General features: G+C 38.6%; 1 long non-coding RNA gene across 2 annotated transcripts in view; it reads right to left on the reverse strand.

Annotated features, from left to right (window-relative positions):
* Nucleotides 1–7,572, reverse strand: part of Gm32846 — a 130,859-nt gene extending 123,287 nt beyond the window's left edge. Inside the window, exon 1 of one of the 2 annotated variants that reach the window (XR_881854.1) lies at nt 7,454–7,572. This is a non-coding gene — a long non-coding RNA (predicted gene, 32846). The remainder of the gene's footprint in view (nt 1–7,453) is intronic. The other variant, XR_881856.1, reaches the window with a different exon arrangement.
* Nucleotides 7,573–19,275: the final 11,703 nt, after the last annotated feature.

A 19,275-nucleotide genomic window follows, 5' to 3' on the forward strand; every position in this document is an offset into this window, starting at 1 on the left:
AGACTTCATCTACATGTAAAAGCCAAATTCTATGCCTGCTCTGCTGGCTATGCATTTCTTTTCTTTAGTTTTATGAGAATTTTATATGAACCTGAAATTTGCCACAAATATTTTGCTATTTATTTTTCTTTAGTTTTTTTTGATATATTATAATATGTTCTATGTCGATAACATACAATTTATCCATTGAAATATTATTTCTGATAATGAGAAACAAAATTTACAAATGGATGAAATGATAGTTGCCATCACTTTTATAAGCATGGTGGGGAGTGCATTGAAGAATAGGTTAAAATTCACTTAGTGGTGGTTGTTATTATAGAGCTGTGCTTGTAGAACGTAGGCAGCTCACAGGAGTATCATAATGGTATGGTTCCTTAGCTGTGGATGTCCAAAAAGTTACAAATGATCAATAGCAGAATGCAGATTTTAGCTGCAAATAAAGAAAAATGGAATCATCAAAACCTATACATTTTTGTTTCAACATATTCATGATTTGTTAGGGACATTTTTCTTTTTATATATTAGTAATGCACCTGTATTTTTATTTTAGATTTTAGCCACAAAATGTTACTCATGGATTAAAACAGACAAATATATGAGATGTGGATTATATCACAGGTAAATGTTCAATGAACACTAGCAGCATTTATACTATGCATTTACAAAAATGTACCATGTGACATACAACATTATTTTGCAGTTTTCCCAGTGCATGAGGTCTTGTTTGGAAGATAAAAATAATTTGAATAGTTTCAGTAATTCTTCAAGACTATTTTTACTTTATCTACCAATTATATAAGAATATATTTTATGTATATTAAGCCGTATATATGTGAACCTAAGGGTATATTAAAGCATATGTCTCCATCTGCATTCCTGTATACACACACATACACACACACACACACACACACACACAAACACCATACATAATTTTTAAAAAAACATGTTCTGCTTACATATTCTCAATTCAGTCTATCCCTGATCTCTTGTGATTTTGAATAAATATCAAAGTTTATCCTACCATGGTTTGATTTCATGTAGCCCTTGTTGTTGGCCATTAAAATTATTGAAACATGGACTTGAGATTACCAACTAAATAAATGGATCACTTGACAGGGTAATTTCCCAACCAAGTCTTAGTTGAATCATAACAGAAGCTTCGATTAGAGCTTATTCCAGAAGCAAAACTGGAGACACTGTACTACAGAGTGCATCACAAACCTTCTCCTTCTTCTTATTTTTCTCTACATTGTAAAATATAGTACCTAGGTAAAATATCTTCATGTGTTGGATATTCTTTCAGTATATCATTTTTTTCCTGCCTGGGGTGACTTCTTCCATGAGTGAGCTTTAGCCATCACCTTGAAACCTGAGCATAGGGTTTTCTACATTTCCTCGTATATACTTCTATTTGATGTTCTATTATTTCAGTGTTTGCATATTTTCTCAAAGGTTTCACATGTATCATTTATGGATCTTTCCCTCATTCCTAGAATAATACTCAGTATATGATTCATAAAGATTCCCCTTTTCCTTCATATAATCCAAAAAGACAGCCCAAGATGAGAAACTGTCTATAAATGTTTCTATCACACACTTTAAAAACACTCATTTCCAAATAAACCATCTGTAATAGACTATACACAGAATTACACACAGAGTATGGTGAGACAGACACACAGGGAGGAGGGAGAGAGAGAGAGAGAGAGAGAGAGAGAGAGAGAGAGAGAGAGAGAGAGAGAGAGAGAGAATTTCATTTAATAATACTCATTTCTTAAATATAAAAATTTATAAACCATACCATTTTATTTACTGAGGACAGAGGTAAACTTACAATTACATAAAATGGTGGTGGCACAATAATAATTTCATCTGGTGGTGGTTCAGTCTGTTGACAATAGTGAGAGACATTGTTGGACTTTAACAACTTTTGGATTTGTTTAGAAAATAAAAATTGTGATAAACATTTTCATTAAAACACATACTTCAAGACATTCATTTTACTCTACTTTCTTATTGAGAAGTTGAAACACTTGAGCAGATGTCCTTTGCTGTTTGTGTCACACTAACTCTGTATATTTTTTTCCTAGTCTGCATAGATTGAAAATTGAGCTAATCAAATAGTCACTTTGTAAATATTTGATGATAATATATTAATTGTACCATGTTTTGAAAGGTCTTATACTTACTGCTTATCATGTTCTCTTAGGTGTAGTATTAGAACATGTTCTTTCTCTCCATTTTTCATTGAAATAAATATTTAACATTTGGAATGATATACTTTTGAGATTGCATTGTGAAACACATTTAATTGCACAGATTGAAAATATTTCCTTAAGAATTCTAAAAAATTGTCTTCAATTTTTATTTTGTAGTTTGGATAATAATGAGACAATTAAGGCATAACATGGCCAGTAGTGAGTACTTCATTAAGCCTAAAATTATTGTATTCAGACTTTAGATTCGCAGTGCTATATGCATTAAAGCAGTATGAATATGAAAGTAGACAACTTTGAGCTGTGAAGCTTTAATGTATCAAGTTTAAAGTATTCAGACTCACCACGCCAAATTTATTCCTGAGTATTAAGGAAGGACGACTCTCAGAAGAAGAAGAAGAAGAAGAAGAAGAAGAAGAAGAAGAAGAAGAAGAAGAAGAAGAAGAAGAAGAAGAAGAAGAAGAAGAAGAAGAAGAAGAAGAAGAAAAAGTTAGTTTTGTAGCATAGCCCACTCTAAAAGCATTAGGAGATTTTTGTGACCTCATCCCAGTCTTCTCACTCATTCACAGCAGAAAGAAAGGGTAAGCACAGAAAATGAAACATGGTTGTTCAAGGTTTATTGTTATGGGATCTTCTCTGACATTGTAAAATCAAGTGCAATTGTTATGTTTATAAGTTGTTAAGTTGAAGAAAGGTTATTTTTGCTGCTACCTGGTTTAGAATGATATATTAGAAAAATGTGGACTGGAATGCATGTTTCTGTTCTTAGGCTGATTCATCCCAGCCCCATGAGCAAAAGTTTAGTGAAAATGTCCCTTGAAGATATTATGTAGGAAATTCAAAATTACAATTACCTTCAAAGATTAGCCTTAAGGAAGAATTATTATGTGATTTGAGAGTAAATCCTTTCACAGTTTAGTTTTACTCTGAGAAGACTGAACTTAATGTAGTCTCCTCAGTATTATTGTTGTGCCTACCAATAATAAATGTGGTTTGAAAGAACATTGAAACTTGCTACTGAAAAACACAACTTACATCCACTCCTACTCCTTCAGATAGTTACTTAAAATTTCATACAACATTTCAGAAGAAAATCATGTGTTAGTGCCATATGAACAGTTTTCACACAAATGGGTATCTGACCAACCTTGAGCTCCAGGTGATATTTTAAGGCTGAACACACATACTTTATATTTGTGCTCTTACAAGACTTCCAGTGCCTAACTATCTAAGAATTTGCTAGGCATGATTTAACTTTGGTGGCCATTGTCATCTTTCAAGATCTAATTCATTATCCAAGGAATTGTATACAATTTTGGGGGGAACTTTTTACCTTTTGAGTTTCTCTTCTTCCTGGATTTCAAGACAATTTGAGAAAATGAGTATTTAGGGCTACAGCTTTCTCCAAACAAGTAAATAAAATTAAGTCTTCAATCTTATAACAGTTCTTTCATCTACAAAGCAGTTCTTTCTATATTCACTAAATCATTCCTTCTCTTCCATTTATGATGTGAATTTCTCAGCAGTAAAAAGGTTGGATTTGTGGAGTTGATATTACTTATACAGGGAATAAGGATCATTTCTTAGTTTTACCTTGTGATAGACAGAGTAATGGTAAAGGCTAGTCTTCATCATTAATCTTTCACAATACACCCAATACAGATGATTGGAATGTGCAAGACTTTATTTTTATAGGAAAACAATAGAAGATTCTGAAACCAACAGTACAAAGTATTGTGATACTCTTATACATTCATGTGAGTCTTGATACAATCAATGTTCCTCTCCAAGATCAGGAATGTTCAGAGATATCCCATCAGTACTTTTAAAAAAAACTGTTAGGTGAAAATTACCAGTCAATTACAATATGTCAATAAGGAAGCCATAAAATATTTTGATAGTGCCAATTTTATATTTTCAAGTTGTGGTTTATAAAACGCAGCCATCTCAATGTCCTCTTTGTCTTTCTTCTGCCATCGTCATGTATTATGAAGGAATAGACAAACATACTCAAGAGGAGATGATAGGTAGATTACAAATGATATATAGGTATTCAGATCTGTAGATAAATAGATTTAGAGGAGAGAGACAGTAGATTAGATAACAGACTGAGCCTTTGAAAATTCTAAAGAGAGGAAAGAGACATTTTTTTTGAATGTTAAATCTTGCCAATTTTTTGTAAATTTCTTTTTATTTTTCTAGTTTTGTTTTGTGTTATGCCTTGTAAAGGCAGCTTAGGCTGCCCAAGAACTTGGTATATATCCTATGTTACCCTATTTTTTTTCTTGATTCCATATCATAGTATTAGCTATACAAATAAATACCAGTGCACTTGACTTAGTCAGAGATTTCTCATCTAAAGTTTCACTTGACATAATATGAAAAATTTGATCTTCTACATGAGCAAACATATTCTGAATTTAGCAATTTGAATATCTTGGAGATCTATTCTCTGACATTTCTACCAAAGTATTGTTGGGTACCAAGAAGCCATCTAGCAAAGGATGGTTTCTGGGATGGCTTCTCCATGGACTGTTGACTGGGACAAAGAGCCCTTGCACCAAAGGCCCAAAGGACATTTACAGGACTAATTCCTGTTATTGATATGCCTTAACTGTCCTTATAAAAATAATGTTATAATCTTGAGCACTAACCCACCCTATTGGGCAGATTTCTGTAGATCAGTGAAAATCTGTTGTCTTATAGTGATGTTATTAAAAGAAATAGATGACTTTTTAATTCCTAATGATGATTCTATAGGAATTGCTAAAATTTATTAATAATTATTGTCTTTTATAGTAGTACTGCAATTAAGCCTCTCTGTGATAGGACTACTATAATTAAAACATCTCTAGTCTTCATGTGTCATTAATTAATTGCTTCTGAGATAGAAAGCAGGAGTTTACTACTTAGAATACATTCCTTCGACCTGTAATATAAGTAATCAAAGGTCATAGGAGGGAACTGAATCACTTATTATGGATGCAAGTAGAGAGTATAAGCTATTGACTGAGCTTATCTATATAAAACTTCAATGGTAATTCAGACCCAAAAATTACAGTTTTTGGTTCTCAAAACTCTGGAGCTAGTGACAGGTAGTGAATGTCTGGCTAGATAATTTGTCTTAATGGAAACACATTCAAATATCTCTATTGTAAGTCTCTTATTCAATTCATGGTTTGAATTTATATTTGAAATTTTAGTAAGCATTTGTTAAAAAAAAAAGAAAGAAAGCTTGAAAACCATGTTATCTATTCTCCTAAAAAAGGTTCAAAAAACTAGGATAGATGACACTAGGTAGCAGAAGGAGAGAGTAAAATTAGGACAATGAAGAAGAAGAGCATCAGTGTGGTGTAATTTAGAAGTTGAGAGAATAGAGTAACACAAATATTAAGAAAGATTATAATCAGAGCATATAGTATGACATGTTTCCCCCTTTTACTTTATTCTTAGAAACAAAGATTAGAATCTTAAAAAAAAAAAAGCATTCCTGAGGGCTACTTTCTCTAACTGACAAGGGGTTAAATGAGCTCTTAGCCTTAGTGTCTGGCATGGAGGGCCTGTGGAGAAAAACACAAAGTATCTCTGTACTTAATGCCTTGCCCCTTATACTTCCACTCCCATTGTTAAGCAGCAGGTGTAACTTTGCCCAGAGGCTGCAGCTTCTGGCTTTAGACTAACTGAAATTAACATGGGGAAAGCAAGCAGCTTCTGGCCTCAGAGTAATTTAGAGTCAAGACAAATAAAGAGCTAATATAGAAAGTAACCTTAGTCTCTCAGAAGACCAAGTCTTATCCCCTCAGACACTCTTTCCCTCAGCTACCTTCAAGGGAGAACCAGAGTCCCAGAGCTGTAGAGATTAAAAGCACTGCCTTCTCTTCCAGAGGTCCTGAGTTCAGTTCCCAGCAATCAAATGGTGGCTCACAACCATCTGTAATGGGATCTGATGCCCACTTTAGGTGTGTCTGAGGAGAGTGACAGTGGACTCACACACATTGAATAAATGAATAAATAAACAAACAAATAAATGAGCAAATAAATAAAGAAACAAACAAATAAATGAGCAAATAAATAAATAAAAGGAACCAGAGCTCCTGAGCTGGTCTGTGGAAGGTTAATATATGTGTTTGCCTCTAATCGAATAAATTATTTAAAAACCCAGTGGTAGTATTGTATCTCATGACTTATCATTTGCTAGACATAGGTTCTAGCTAAGTAGCTTATCTTTGGGACCATTTGACCATATGCTGGTGTAGCATCCTTTTTACAGATCTCTATGTAAGTGTTGCTCACTTCAGATGAAGCTTTTGATTCACACACACACACACAAAACTAAGGCTGGGTTTTTCCCAGGTTCCTTTTTATAATCACTTATCAAGAATAAAATGCAAAAAATATATATTATAGACAAGAGCCTTTATTTCATTAATTTTTCAATGCTAAAAGTAGCTCCTCCACATGGTGAAAGAAACAAACTATGTATTGATCATGGTTGCCCGTATTTCGTATACTACCACTGAAATAATGCCATTGTGATGGAATGAATAGTCATTTAAAATATTCACATAATCTTTCCATGCTTTCAAATACCCAATTCTCTGTTATTTCTTATACATCTCAAGAGAATATTGATAATATGTAAATAATTTTACTGTTATGAAACATGATGTGAATATAATGCTAACAAACACAAACGCAGAGACATGCCATTTGTGTATGTGTTCTAAGAAATGAAGGTTGAATCCTTTCGAGTGAATAGTGGCATTGGAGTAAATTTTCAGTGTAAGGACTTGTCTACCAAAAAGCATCGATACCGTAAGGCCCCCAAATCTCATTAAAAGTAGACAGATAATAATTTAGCTAGGTAGTGCTACACATACTTTTCTTTAAATAATGTCATATTCAAAGGATTAATTTTATAGTAAGATGTAAAACACAGGACAATAAAACAAGTTACAATGAATAATTACAAGTTAAGGTTATTTTTAGAACAATGTTTTAATTCTAGTAAACAAAAGTATTAAATTTAACTTTTGTGCTAGCTTTCCCTAGATTACAGTAGAGAACTTTAGGAACAGTGAGTTTTCTTAGCATAAAATTACGAGTTTTTCTGCCTTTATAATGAGTCGTGATTGTCTGAGTTGAGACCCAAGGTGAGGTATGTGTTTTGCCATCCTCTATCCATTTCAAAGTTATTGCTAAAATGTTTGTTTAGTATATAAATGACTTACGGCTAGACAGGATAAGCTTGGATACAACAGCTGGGAAGAACACACTGGAGGTCATTTCTTCAAGTGGCAGAACTATTGTATGGAAATACTGTGTCAAGAAGACTCTAGACCTATTGTTTGCAAAGCAGCACATGACCTATTACATCAGGCTGTGCTCTGCTGGAACCTGTTTAACAGGCATGGTTTGAGGGAAGAAGTAAAGTGGGTAACAGATCATCAAAATGCAGGAAGCCACAGAGTCTGTGAACTCATTGCAAGAGAGTTTATTTCAAATCACCAAAAAGTTTTAAATAAATTTCAAGACCAAGATATCAAAACAAAAAATTATCTAGAGAAGACTTTTTCTTCTAGTTAACATTGTGACTGTTTTCTGCTTTGAAAGTTATTTGCTTTCAAATTGAGAATTTTCTCTAGCATCAATTCTTGATTAATTTACATTTTTCTGTTTTGAAATATTAAATTATATTTCATCATTAAAATGATGTGTCTCTGGAAATATTCTGGTGCAATCCTGGGATCTGAGGTTAATATCTTGAACTGAGAGAAAGGTGGGAAGAGAAATTCAATTCTTCTAAGATTAATTAAATGCAATGTGTTCACACTTGATAAGGTTAAAGCCAAAGAAAATATACCCAATCCCAGGAGAGTAGAGAAGAGCATTATTTGCAAAACCAATTTAAAAGAATAATATAAACATATTAGTGATTTAGAAGATATATTAGTAAATGCAAGGATTGTAAGGATTTCCCATGTGTTGCTCTGTAAGGGTCCATTGTTCACAGAAGAACGATATCCTAGACTCACATAGTATGCAAAAATAAAGTGTGTTTTATTCTGCAGAAGTCCAGCATGTGGAGGTCTCTTATTCTAAGATGGAGACAACCAAGTGAGCTCGCAGATCTGATTTAAAGCACATTAGGGGAGTTCCAGGGTAGGTGACTTTTATCTTGTTCCATGTCTAGGGCCATTCCAGAATCATAACCAAGGGCTGGAAGCTGGAAACTGTTGTTGGGGAGGTCTGGAAACTGTTGCTGACCCATTGCCCTTGCTTCATGCCAGGTGGCTGGTCAGCTTCTAATGGCTTGGCAGTTTCTGTCTATCTGCCTGAAGCCTGTTTTTTGTTTGTTTTTTGCTTTTCCTAGTAACTGATTTACCTGGACTTGCCTAGTTCTTAGGCCTAGTTTCCTGGACTGATAATTTGAAGCCTGTCGTGGAGTCAGCCTGTCTCAGATCTTCTTAAGAAATGGTTAATAATTTATTATGGACGCCTAGACATACTAATATGGGGAAAGAAATCTGGGCAGGAGTTATTCCTGCACATGTTCAGTTTAAATACTCATTTCTCAGACTACTCAATTAGGGCCATTGTTCAAGAAGATTAACATGGCAGAAAAAAATGCCCTCATATATGATGGAGCAACAATTTAAGGTGCTTTCAACCCTTAACACTCAACATGCCTTAGGACTTGTTTTATGCCTCCAGCTTATGTTTTTAGTGTACTAAAATTATACATGAAAGGATGGACACACACACACACACACACACATACATACACACACACACACACACACACACACACACACACACAGAGAGAGAGAGAGTGAGAGAGAGAGAGAGAGAGAGAGAGAGAGAGAGAGAGAGAGAGAGAGAGAGAGAGAGAAGAACCTGGTTTGGCATGGCCGTATAAGGGGAGGTATGACAGGTATGACAGAGTTCTTGCCCCTGGACCATCACCAGGACATTGATCCCCAAGATCCCCATCTGTGCTGATTGTTGGCCTGAAACTGATCTGCTGTCTCCTCTAATTTACTTTCAATCTTTTTTGGGGGGGGGGAATATAACTCCCCCATTACTCAGAACTAATCATACCATAATAAATGAAACAGATGCAGTTCTCAGGAACGAGGAATGGCAGTGGTCATGAGTCTGTGGAGGACAAGGAACAGCTTTTAGGGCTATGGGAAAGGATCTAGACAACATAACCACAAAGGCCATAAAAGTGTACATGGTCCTTTGTAGAAATAGTTCATTGCCAGACTTGGCCTTGAATTTGGAATTATGAGGAGATACATGTACCCTCCAGTCCAATGACTGCTGCTTTAATTAGTTGGGGTGAACTTGGGGACATCAAGGATAGAGAATTAAAGTGGTCTCAAGGAGAAAAGATGTGTCTAGGAAAATCTATAAAATACAAGCAAATGATAAATGTGTTTATTTTATAAAAGGAAGGCTTGAATATGGTCTAGAAACAAATGGTATTAGAAGGAGAGTACATGAGGCCATGGAATTGCTAGGATGAGGAAAGAAAGATTAGAGAATTAAAGGATGATGCATAAGCATATAGAAAGTTAGTACTTCATTCTCCTAGGTAGTTGAGGAATTGAAGATAATAATTCCTAAAGAGATATTAGAGAGGGCTAGACTCTTTACTTGCATAAATTTTAATACTTTGTAAGAAATAATTTTTACCTTAGTAGTCTGTCACCTTTCTGTTCTTACATGAAAATAGTTATTAAAGACTGCCATCTGCTCTACCAGGAAACTGCAAGACCTGTTTCCAGCTACCCATGAAGAACAGGCTGTCAAAACTATAAGGAAAAGTGCTTTTGCTCTGTATTTAGTTTCTGCTCTATGAAAGCATGCATTGTTTGTGTAAATTTAAGAAATTTAAAAAAATTATTAACAATGATCAAAGCCTTGATGATGTAACTTTAAAAAATAAAAGACTGGGTTCAGGCTCTCTGGTGAGAAAGAAGAAAAAGGAAAAATGATGAGAATCCTCAGGGAACAGACAGAGTACCGGAGCTGACAGCTTGCATCCACTGCTGACTCCCAGTCATTATTGAATCAGTGCTGCTCCTATTCCTGCCTTTCTCAGGACCCTCCTCATGCAGACAGGGAGCTCAGTGGCAGAGAGTGAGAGAGGGATGAGGGAGAGCGATGGGGGAGAGGGTTGGGGGAGAGGGATGGGGGGAGAAGGAGAGAGAGGTACGGGAGAGGGATGGGGGGAGAGGGAGAGAGGGAGACAGGGAGGGAGAGCTGCTTAAGACACTCTTTGATAAGAAGTAAAGAATCAACAGAATGGTGCTAACCCCTTCTTCCAAGCCCCGCACCAACAGCTTCACAGTCTACTGCTTCTTAGGATGCTTGCCCTGTCAGAAACAGTCCTCTAGCCAGTCATTACCAATGGAAGGAACCCCTATGAGTATTACCACAGATTTGTCCCTAAAGACTCAGCACTGTTGTAGCTGCTAACAGAAGTTATTCTCTGGACTCTTCTTATAAGATTCAGCAAGATACACCCCTACCCTCACAAATATCAGGCACATATACCCCAACACACTACTATGTTAAATAAAAACTTTTCATTGAATTTTTTATTTTCTGCTGAAAAAGATAGTTTTATTATTACATTAAGAATTTAATGGTGAGAGACATGAGAATATGGTGAATTGAACTTTATTACGTCAATTCTGAGCTCCTGTTTCTAATATATTCAAATGAATTAAGCATTTTCAGAGTTTTCTGTTATCTTTTTCTTTTGACAATTTTTAATGTGGTCTTAAAGTAGACACCATATGTTTTGTTTTTTGTTTTTTTATTTTATTTTAAATAAAGTGTGTTTTTATATGATGGCATAGATTATACCTTCATTTTGGAGTATTTCATGTAATTTTGATAAGAAAGCTGCATTGTTGCCAACGTGGTTCATGTTTTTAAATTGTATGCACTTGACTAAATCTATTATTAGTGTCAGTTGCAGCACAGAGAGATGCACAGCTCCACACTGCTGCAAAAGCCTCCAGAGTTCTATAATTAATTGGTGTTTTTGATTCAGTTAAAACTGGACCTGTAACTTTGCCTTGGAAAATAAATTTAGGATAAGCCAGTGTTTATTAAGAGACTTTGATAATACTATTAATCAAGAACATTAAGAAGGGGAGAGGTTCTCAGAAAACATAAGACATACTCCAGTGTGGATATGGGTTATTCCACAATGAATCATTCCCAGAGGTGTCAGTGTATGAAAGAGATATCACTAAACAGATGGTTTCTTCTAGAACTAAACTACAAGTGACCATGTCCTGTGTAAACAGACCCAATGTTACCCCAAATCCTTACAATGAGATAGCAATTCAATGCAGTTTTTATAAAAATGGAAGAAAGGTCACCTAAATCAGGTTACTTATCAAATACGCTAGTGGAAATGGAATATAAAATGGATGGAATATAGGCCTCAAATGTCGTATGATGGACAATCTTAGAATCTCGGTTGTTAGAACCTATTGATCTGCTAAATAACTCAGTTTCAAAGGTTTGATCTCACAATCACAAGTATTTTATATGTGACACAAAGATGTGAAATGTTGGCTAATGTGGGGCTAAAGACACCACAGTTAGGGTGAGGATCTATAAGAGTTCAACAGTTTCACAGTCATTGAATTTCTAGTTACTTTTCTATTGATTTGACAAGATAGCATGACTAAGCTAACTTAGAGATAAAAAGATTTATTTGTAGCACTAATTTTTTTAAAAAATATTTTTATTAGGTATTTTCCTCATTTACATTTCCAATGCTATCCGAAATTTCCCCATACCCTCTACTCTAATCCCCTACCCACCCACTCCCACTTTTTGGCCCTGGTGTTCTCCTGTACATATATGGGGCATATAAAGTTTGCGTGTCCAATGGGCCTCTCTTTCCAGTAATGGCCTACTAGGCCATCTTTTGATACATATGCAGCTAGAGTCAAGAGCTCAGGGGTACTGGTTAGTTCATATTGTTGTTCCACCTATAGGGTTGCAGATCCATTTAGTTCCTTGGGTACTTGCTCTAGATCCTCCATTGGGGTCCCTGTGATCCATCCAATAGCTGACTGTGAGCATCCATTTCTGTGTTTGCTAGGCTCCAGCTTAGTCTCACAAGAGAGAGCTCTATCTAGGTCCTTTCAGCAAAATCTTTCTAGTGTGTGCAATGGTGTCAGCGTTTGGAAGCTGATTATGGGATGGATCCCCAGATATGGCAGTCTCTAGATGGTCCATCCTTTCGTCACAGCTCCAAACTTTGTCTCTATAACTCCTTCCATGGGTGTTTTGTTCCCAATTCTAAGAAGGGGCAAAGTGTCCACACTTTGGTCTTCGTTCTTCTTGAGTTTCATGAGTTTAGCAAATCGTATCTTATATCTTGCATATCCTAAGTTTCTGGGCTAATAGTCATTTATCAGTGAGTACATATTATGTGAGTTCCTTTGTGATTGTGTTAGCTCACTCAGGATGATGCCCTCCAGGTCCACCCATTTGCCTAGGAATTTCATAAATTCATTCTTTTTAATAGCTGAGTAGTACTCCATTGTGTAAATGTACCACATTTTCTGTATCCATTCCTCTGTTGAGGGGCATCTGGGTTCTTTCCAGCTTCTGGCTATTATAAATAAGGCTGCTATGAACATAGTGGAGCATGTATCCTTCTTACTGGTTGGGACCTCTTCTGGATATATGCCCAGGAGAGGTATTGCGGGATCCTCCGGTAGTACTATGTCCAATTTTCTGAGGAACTGCCAGACTAATTTCCAGAGTGGTTGTACAAGCTTGCAATCCCACCAACATTGGAGGAGTGTTCTGCTTTCTCCACATCCTCGCCAGCATATTCTTTCACCTGAATTTTTGATCTTAGCCATTCTGACTGGTGTGAGGTAGAATCTTAGGGTTGTTTTGATTTGCATTTCCCTGATGATTAAGGATGTTGAACATTTTTTCAGGTGCTTCTCAGCCATTTGGTATTCCTCAGGTGAGAATTCTTTGTTCAGTTCTGAGCCCCATTTTTAATGGGGTTATTTGATTTTCTGGAATCTACCTTCTTGAGTTCTTTATATATATTGGCTATTAGTCCCCTATCTGATTTGGGTCACTTATATATACTATCATATCATCTGCAAAAAGTGACATTTTGACTTCTTCCTTTCCAATTTGTATCCCCTTGATCTCCTTTTGTTGTCTAATTGCTCTGGCTAGGACTTCAAGTTCAATGTTGAATAGGTAGGGAGAGAGTGGACAGCCATGCCTAGTCCCTGATTTTAGTGGGATTGCTTCCAGCTTCTCACCATTTACTTTGATGTTGGCAACTGGTTTGCTTTAGATTGCTTTTGTCATGGTTAGGTATGGGCCTTGAATTCCTGATCTTTCCAAGAGTTTTATCATGAATGGGTATTGGATTTAGTCCAATGCTTTCTCTGCATCTAATGAGATGATCATGTGGTTTTTGTTTTTGAGTTTGTTTATATACTGGATTATGTTGATGGATTTTCAGATATTGAACCATCACTGCATACCTGGGATGAAACCTACTTGGTCAGGATGGACGATTGTTTTGATGTGTTCTTGGATTCGGTTAGTGAGAACTTATTGAGGATTTTTGCATTGATATTCATAAGGGAAATTGGTCTGAAGTTCTCTATCTCTGTTGGGTCTTTTTGTGGTTTAAGTATCAGAGTAATTGTGGATTCATAGAATGAGTGTTTGGGTGCCCTGGACTGGGCAAAGTGGGAGTGCTGGTTTCTGATGATGGTGAGTGGTCTTGGTTTCTGTTAGTAATATTCTTACGTTTACCTTTTGCCATCTGGTAATCTCTGGAGTTAGTTGATTTAGTTGTCTCTGTTTAGAGATCGTTTCTCTGGTGATTCTGTTACCCTCTATCAGCAGACCTGGGAGACTAGCTCTCTCCTTTGAGTTTCAGTGGTCAGAGCACTCTCTGCAGACAAGCTCTCCTCTTACAGGGAAGGTGCACAGACATCTGGCGTTCAGACCTCCCTTCTGGCCGAAGATGAAGGGCCACAACAGGATCTTTCCCAGAAGCTGTGTTGCTTTGTCCTGTCACAGAATCTGTTAGCTTCTGTGTGCACACTCTCACCTGTGCAGACTACTTTTTGGCGGAGTCCTGGAACCAAGATGGCTCCCACCGATCCTGAGGCAAAGGCCTCCTGGGCCGGGTGGACACCTGTCCTCTGGGCGGGAAGGTGGTCGGGTGTCTGGAGCCCGAAAAGGGCACTGCCCCAGAAGCACTGTGGCTCCCGCCTGTTCCAGAAGCTGTCAGCTTCTGTGTGCACACTCTCACCTGTGCAGACTACTTTTCGGCGGAGTCCTGGAACCAAGATGGCTCACGTTGTTCCTGAGGCCAAAGCCTCCCTGGCCGGGCGGACGCCTGTCCTGTGGCTGGGAAGGTGGTCGGATGTCTGGAACCAAGATGTCTCCCGCTGATCCTGAGGCTGTAGTACTAATTATTAATTATGATTGGTGCAGGGTTGCTATCTGCCTTAGTGGTTTATTTTCCCAAACGAAAGACATAGAAACAGCCTTTATATTTTAATATGTCTTAAGTATCACAATAGTTGGGCCTAGCTTCCATGTTGCTAGAATCTACTTCCTGCTGATAATTCTGAGTTACTACTTACAAATTTACATTCCATTTTGGAGGCTCTTAACTCCAATTAATCAGCTGTCTGCGCCACGTTTTCTTGATTCTCTACCCCATGGCAGTCTCTGTGTCTCTCCTCTCTCCCCACTCTCCTAAAGCATAGTGAATTTGTCTGTTCTCTTCCTCCAGGTCCCAAGCCCAGGAATCCTGAAATCCTGCCTCTGTCTGTCCTCCCCAGCTATTGGTTATGGGCATCTTTTTTTTCTTAGTTTTTTCAAGACAGGGTTTTTCTGTCCTGGAACTCACTCTGTAGACCAGGCTGGTCTCGAACTCAGAAATCTGCTCTCCTCTGCCTCTCAAGTGCTGGGATTAAAGGCATGTGCCACCACTGCCCAGCTCTTTACTGGCATCTTTATTCACCAATCAGAACCAACTAGGGGCAGATTCCCAGAAGTTATGTGCAGATCCTCTTGTGCAAACAGTTTTTTGGGGACATAATTAGCATTCATAATACAAACAGCAACATTTATTTGCAACTTGGATTTTCAGTGAGTTACAATTTATGACTCAAGGGTGAATGCATGGATGTGTTTAGTTGGTCTGATGCTGCTTGTATTCTAATGTTAAACACTAAGCCTCTAGGTCTGGTTGCCTCCCATTAGCAGATCCTCACATACACCATGTGGTGCTATGTCAACTTTGCTCCCCAATTTAACTGGTCAATAAAAGGGTAGAGCCTGTAAATGGGCAGTAGAAGGAGAAAGGTGGTATTTGAGGATCTAGCTAGGGAGTTGCAAGTAGAGAGAAGAGAAGAATAAAAGACATGAAGGAGAAGGAGGCTGCCACAAAAGGAGATGTACTGTGAGCATGTGGCCAGGAAAGACAGCAAATAAAAATGACATATGACTAGGATATAGATACAGCTGGGAGTAAAGTTAGAATAACTCTAAACCTGCCCAATCTAGGCTCTCAACTTGTAAATAAAATACCTGGATTGTATGTTTTTTACACAGACTAGCTAGAATTATCAATTCATTTCATATTTGGTGCCCAAACATGAGTGGGGCTTAGAACCAAGCTATCCTGAGACAAATTTCTGAGTGGAGGCACAGCACTCACTGAAAAGGGACATGTAGGCTAGACTAAGCCTGTGCTCTAAGGCTGCAGCAGGTTAGAAATCAAATGCTGTTTGAACTCTTGAACAGTATGTGGTTCTAAGAAGTCAGAGATATTATAGAGACTAACTGAGAGGCTCTCTTCCCACTGCAGGAACCCCAAGCAAACTGCAGCAAGTGGTAGAAGCACCAATGCTCTGGCTGGGACAGACCATAGTACCAGTGCTGCAAGACAGTGAGGGCTTTTTACCCTTGGCAGATATACTAACTGCCCTGCAGCCTGGACTGCTTAAAATACAGCCTCCACAGCTGAGGATCGACAGGTGAAAAACGGCAGTTGGCTTTCCAGTGCTTTCTCACAGGCTCAGTGAGACAGACTCTGCCTGAGTTCACTTTTCTGCACTCCTTCCATCTCTCACTTGCTTCCCTGCATCCACAGATAAGCAAGACAAGAGACAGCAAGACACCACTATCCCACTCCACACCACAGGTCACTTGGAATGGGAACACATGCTACTGGCTGTGCTGGAGGTATGGAATTGGGCTAACACCATCTTTTCAATAGAGGAAAATCCATAACAAGTCACACATTGGGGTCAGAAGAAAGCATCATCTCAGAAACACAGAGGCCTCGTTTATTTTATTTTATTTTATTTTATTTTATTTTATTTTATTTTATTTTATTTTATTTTATTGTCAGAGACCATCCCGTGAGAAAGTGAGCCCTTCACAATCTCCCTAGCAGGCCAAATGGCCTTGTACTAAGAGCTGGTTATCACCCCCCTTCCTCCCTATTCCTTTCTTGGCACCTGAGGCTGTAAAAGCTGAATTATAGTCCCCTCTTCCCTATCTCTTCCTGAGTTCCCATGCCATCCAAGGACATGAGTTACGCCTGAGCACAGCCTGACCCCCAAGGCTGTCAAGGAGGATCGATGTTCCAGAGATAAGATCCAGAGTGCCCGCTGCCTGGCGCCTGACTTCGGCCCCCATGTCAGCAGATGCCCACTTCTTTGTTCTTTGTATAATTCTCCCTCGACCCCTCCCATATTCCCGCGATGTATGCTTTAAAAAGAAGGCACCTCAGCCTAATAAACGAGACCTTGATAGGTTCAATCTACTTGGTCCTCCGACTCTCTTTCTTTTATTCCCATTTCCTTCCAGGTTTGCGGTCCCCCTCGCACCCACGAATAACTGAATCCCGAGGGACGGGATATTTTATTTTATTTTTAACAATCAGACCTCCCTAACAATTAAAGAATCAGAAACCACTGCAGAGTCCTGCTTCTAACACTTGAGGAAGACAAAGGTATAGGAAACTCCACATCAAATAACAGGCATTTAAAATTCATAATTTTGGAAAGAAATAGACACATAATGATGGTCAAACACCAAAAAGACCTTTTGAATTTTATGCATTACTATTTTGAGTGGTTTAAAAAATATAGAGGAAATTGACATCTTGCTAATTATAATTATTGCATTGTTAAGTTTCTCTTCTATCCTAATAAGCATTTTAGCTTGTGATATCTTTTCAAAAAACAGCGCACTAGGAAAGAATTCACAAGCCTTAGAAAATGGATTACATTTTTTTATAAGGCTGAATGAAAACAGTGATGAATCAGTAGATGGGAGGATACAGAAAATTACAAATCTAAATATGGAAACTTTTCAGATGTCTGAGAGACAGGAAAAAACAAAATGCTGAAAGTAGAAACATTAAAGAAGAAAATGCAGAAGATTATAAATCAGGGTATGGTGAAGAATAGAAAATTACTGGCCTCTTGTGAAAACATGAATTTTTTACCTCGGAGCCCACCCCCTCCCATCTAGAGATTGTTCCCAGAACACTCCTAAACTTTTCACCCCAAAACTCCTCACCCTAAAGTTCGAACCCTCCCAACTAAAAACTGTTCCAAGAACATTTTTGAGATAAAGGCCTCCTGGAACAACCTCAAAATGAACCAGGTACTCCTTAGTTACGTAGGTTCCTTGATAGGACATGACTCCTTAGTTACGTATATTCCTTTGGCAGAACTCCCTAGTGATGTAAACTTGTACTTTCCCTGCCCAGTTCTCCCCCTTTGAATTTTACTATATAAGCCTGTAAAAAATTTTTGCTGACCGTCGAGACTCCTCTACCCTGTGCAAAGGTGTATGAATTTCGACCCCAGAGCTCTGGTCTCTGTGCTTTCATGTTGCTGCTTTATTTCGACCCCAGAGCTCTGGTCTGTGTGCTTTCATGTCGCTGCTTTATTAAATCTTGCCTTCTACATTTTATGTATGGTCTCAGTGTCTTCTTGGGTACGCGGCTGTCCCGGGACTTGAGTGTCTGAGTGAGGGTCTCCCCTCGAGGGTCTTTCATTTGGTGCATTGGCCGGGAATTCGAAAATCTTTCATTTGGTGCATTGGCCGGGAATTCGAAAATCTTTCATTTGGTGCGTTGGCCGGGAAACAGCGCGACCACCCAGAGGTCCTAGACCTACTTAGAGGTAAGATTCTTTGTTCTGTTTTGGTCTGATGTCTGTGTTCTGATGTCTGTGTTCTGTTTCTAAGTCTGGTGCGATCGCAGTTTCAGTTTTGCGGACGCTCAGTGAGACCGCGCTCCGAGAGGGAGTGCGGGGTGGATAAGGATAGACGTGTCCAGGTGTCCACCGTCCGTTCACCCTGGGAGACGTCCCAGGAGGAACAGGGGAGGATCAGGGACGCCTGGTGGACCCCTTTGAAGGCCAAGAGACCATTTGGGGTTGCGAGATCGTGGGTTAGAGTCCCACCTCGTGCCCAGTTGCGAGATCGTGGGTTCGAGTCCCACCTCGCGTTTTGTTGCGAGATCGTGGGTTTGAGTCCCACCTCGCACCTTGTTGCGAGACCGTGGGTTCGAGTCCCACCTCGCGTCTGGTCACGGGATCGTGGGTTCGAGTCCCACCTCGTGCAGAGGGTCTCAATCGGCCGGCCTTAGAGAGGCCATCTGATTCTTCTGGTTTCTTTTTTGTCTTAGTCTCGTGTCCGCTCTTGTTGTGACTACTGTTTTTCTAGAAATGGGACAATCTGTGTCCACTCCCCTTTCTCTGACTCTGGAGCATTGGAAGGAGGTGCGGGTCAGAGCCCACAACCAGTCGGTGGAGGTCAGAAAGGGTCAGTGGCAGACCTTTTGCGCCTCCGAGTGGCCAACGTTTGGAGTAGGCTGGCCACCTAAGGGTGCTTTTGACTTGTCACTAATCGCCGCCGTCAGGCAAATTGTTTTTCAGGAGAAAGGGAGTCGATGTGGAATCCGACCCCGTCAGGAAATAGCGTTTGG

The sequence above is a fragment of the Mus musculus genome, chromosome 7 (assembly GCF_000001635.26).
Source record: "Mus musculus strain C57BL/6J chromosome 7, GRCm38.p6 C57BL/6J".
Classification (NCBI taxonomy): Eukaryota; Metazoa; Chordata; class Mammalia; order Rodentia; family Muridae; genus Mus; species Mus musculus.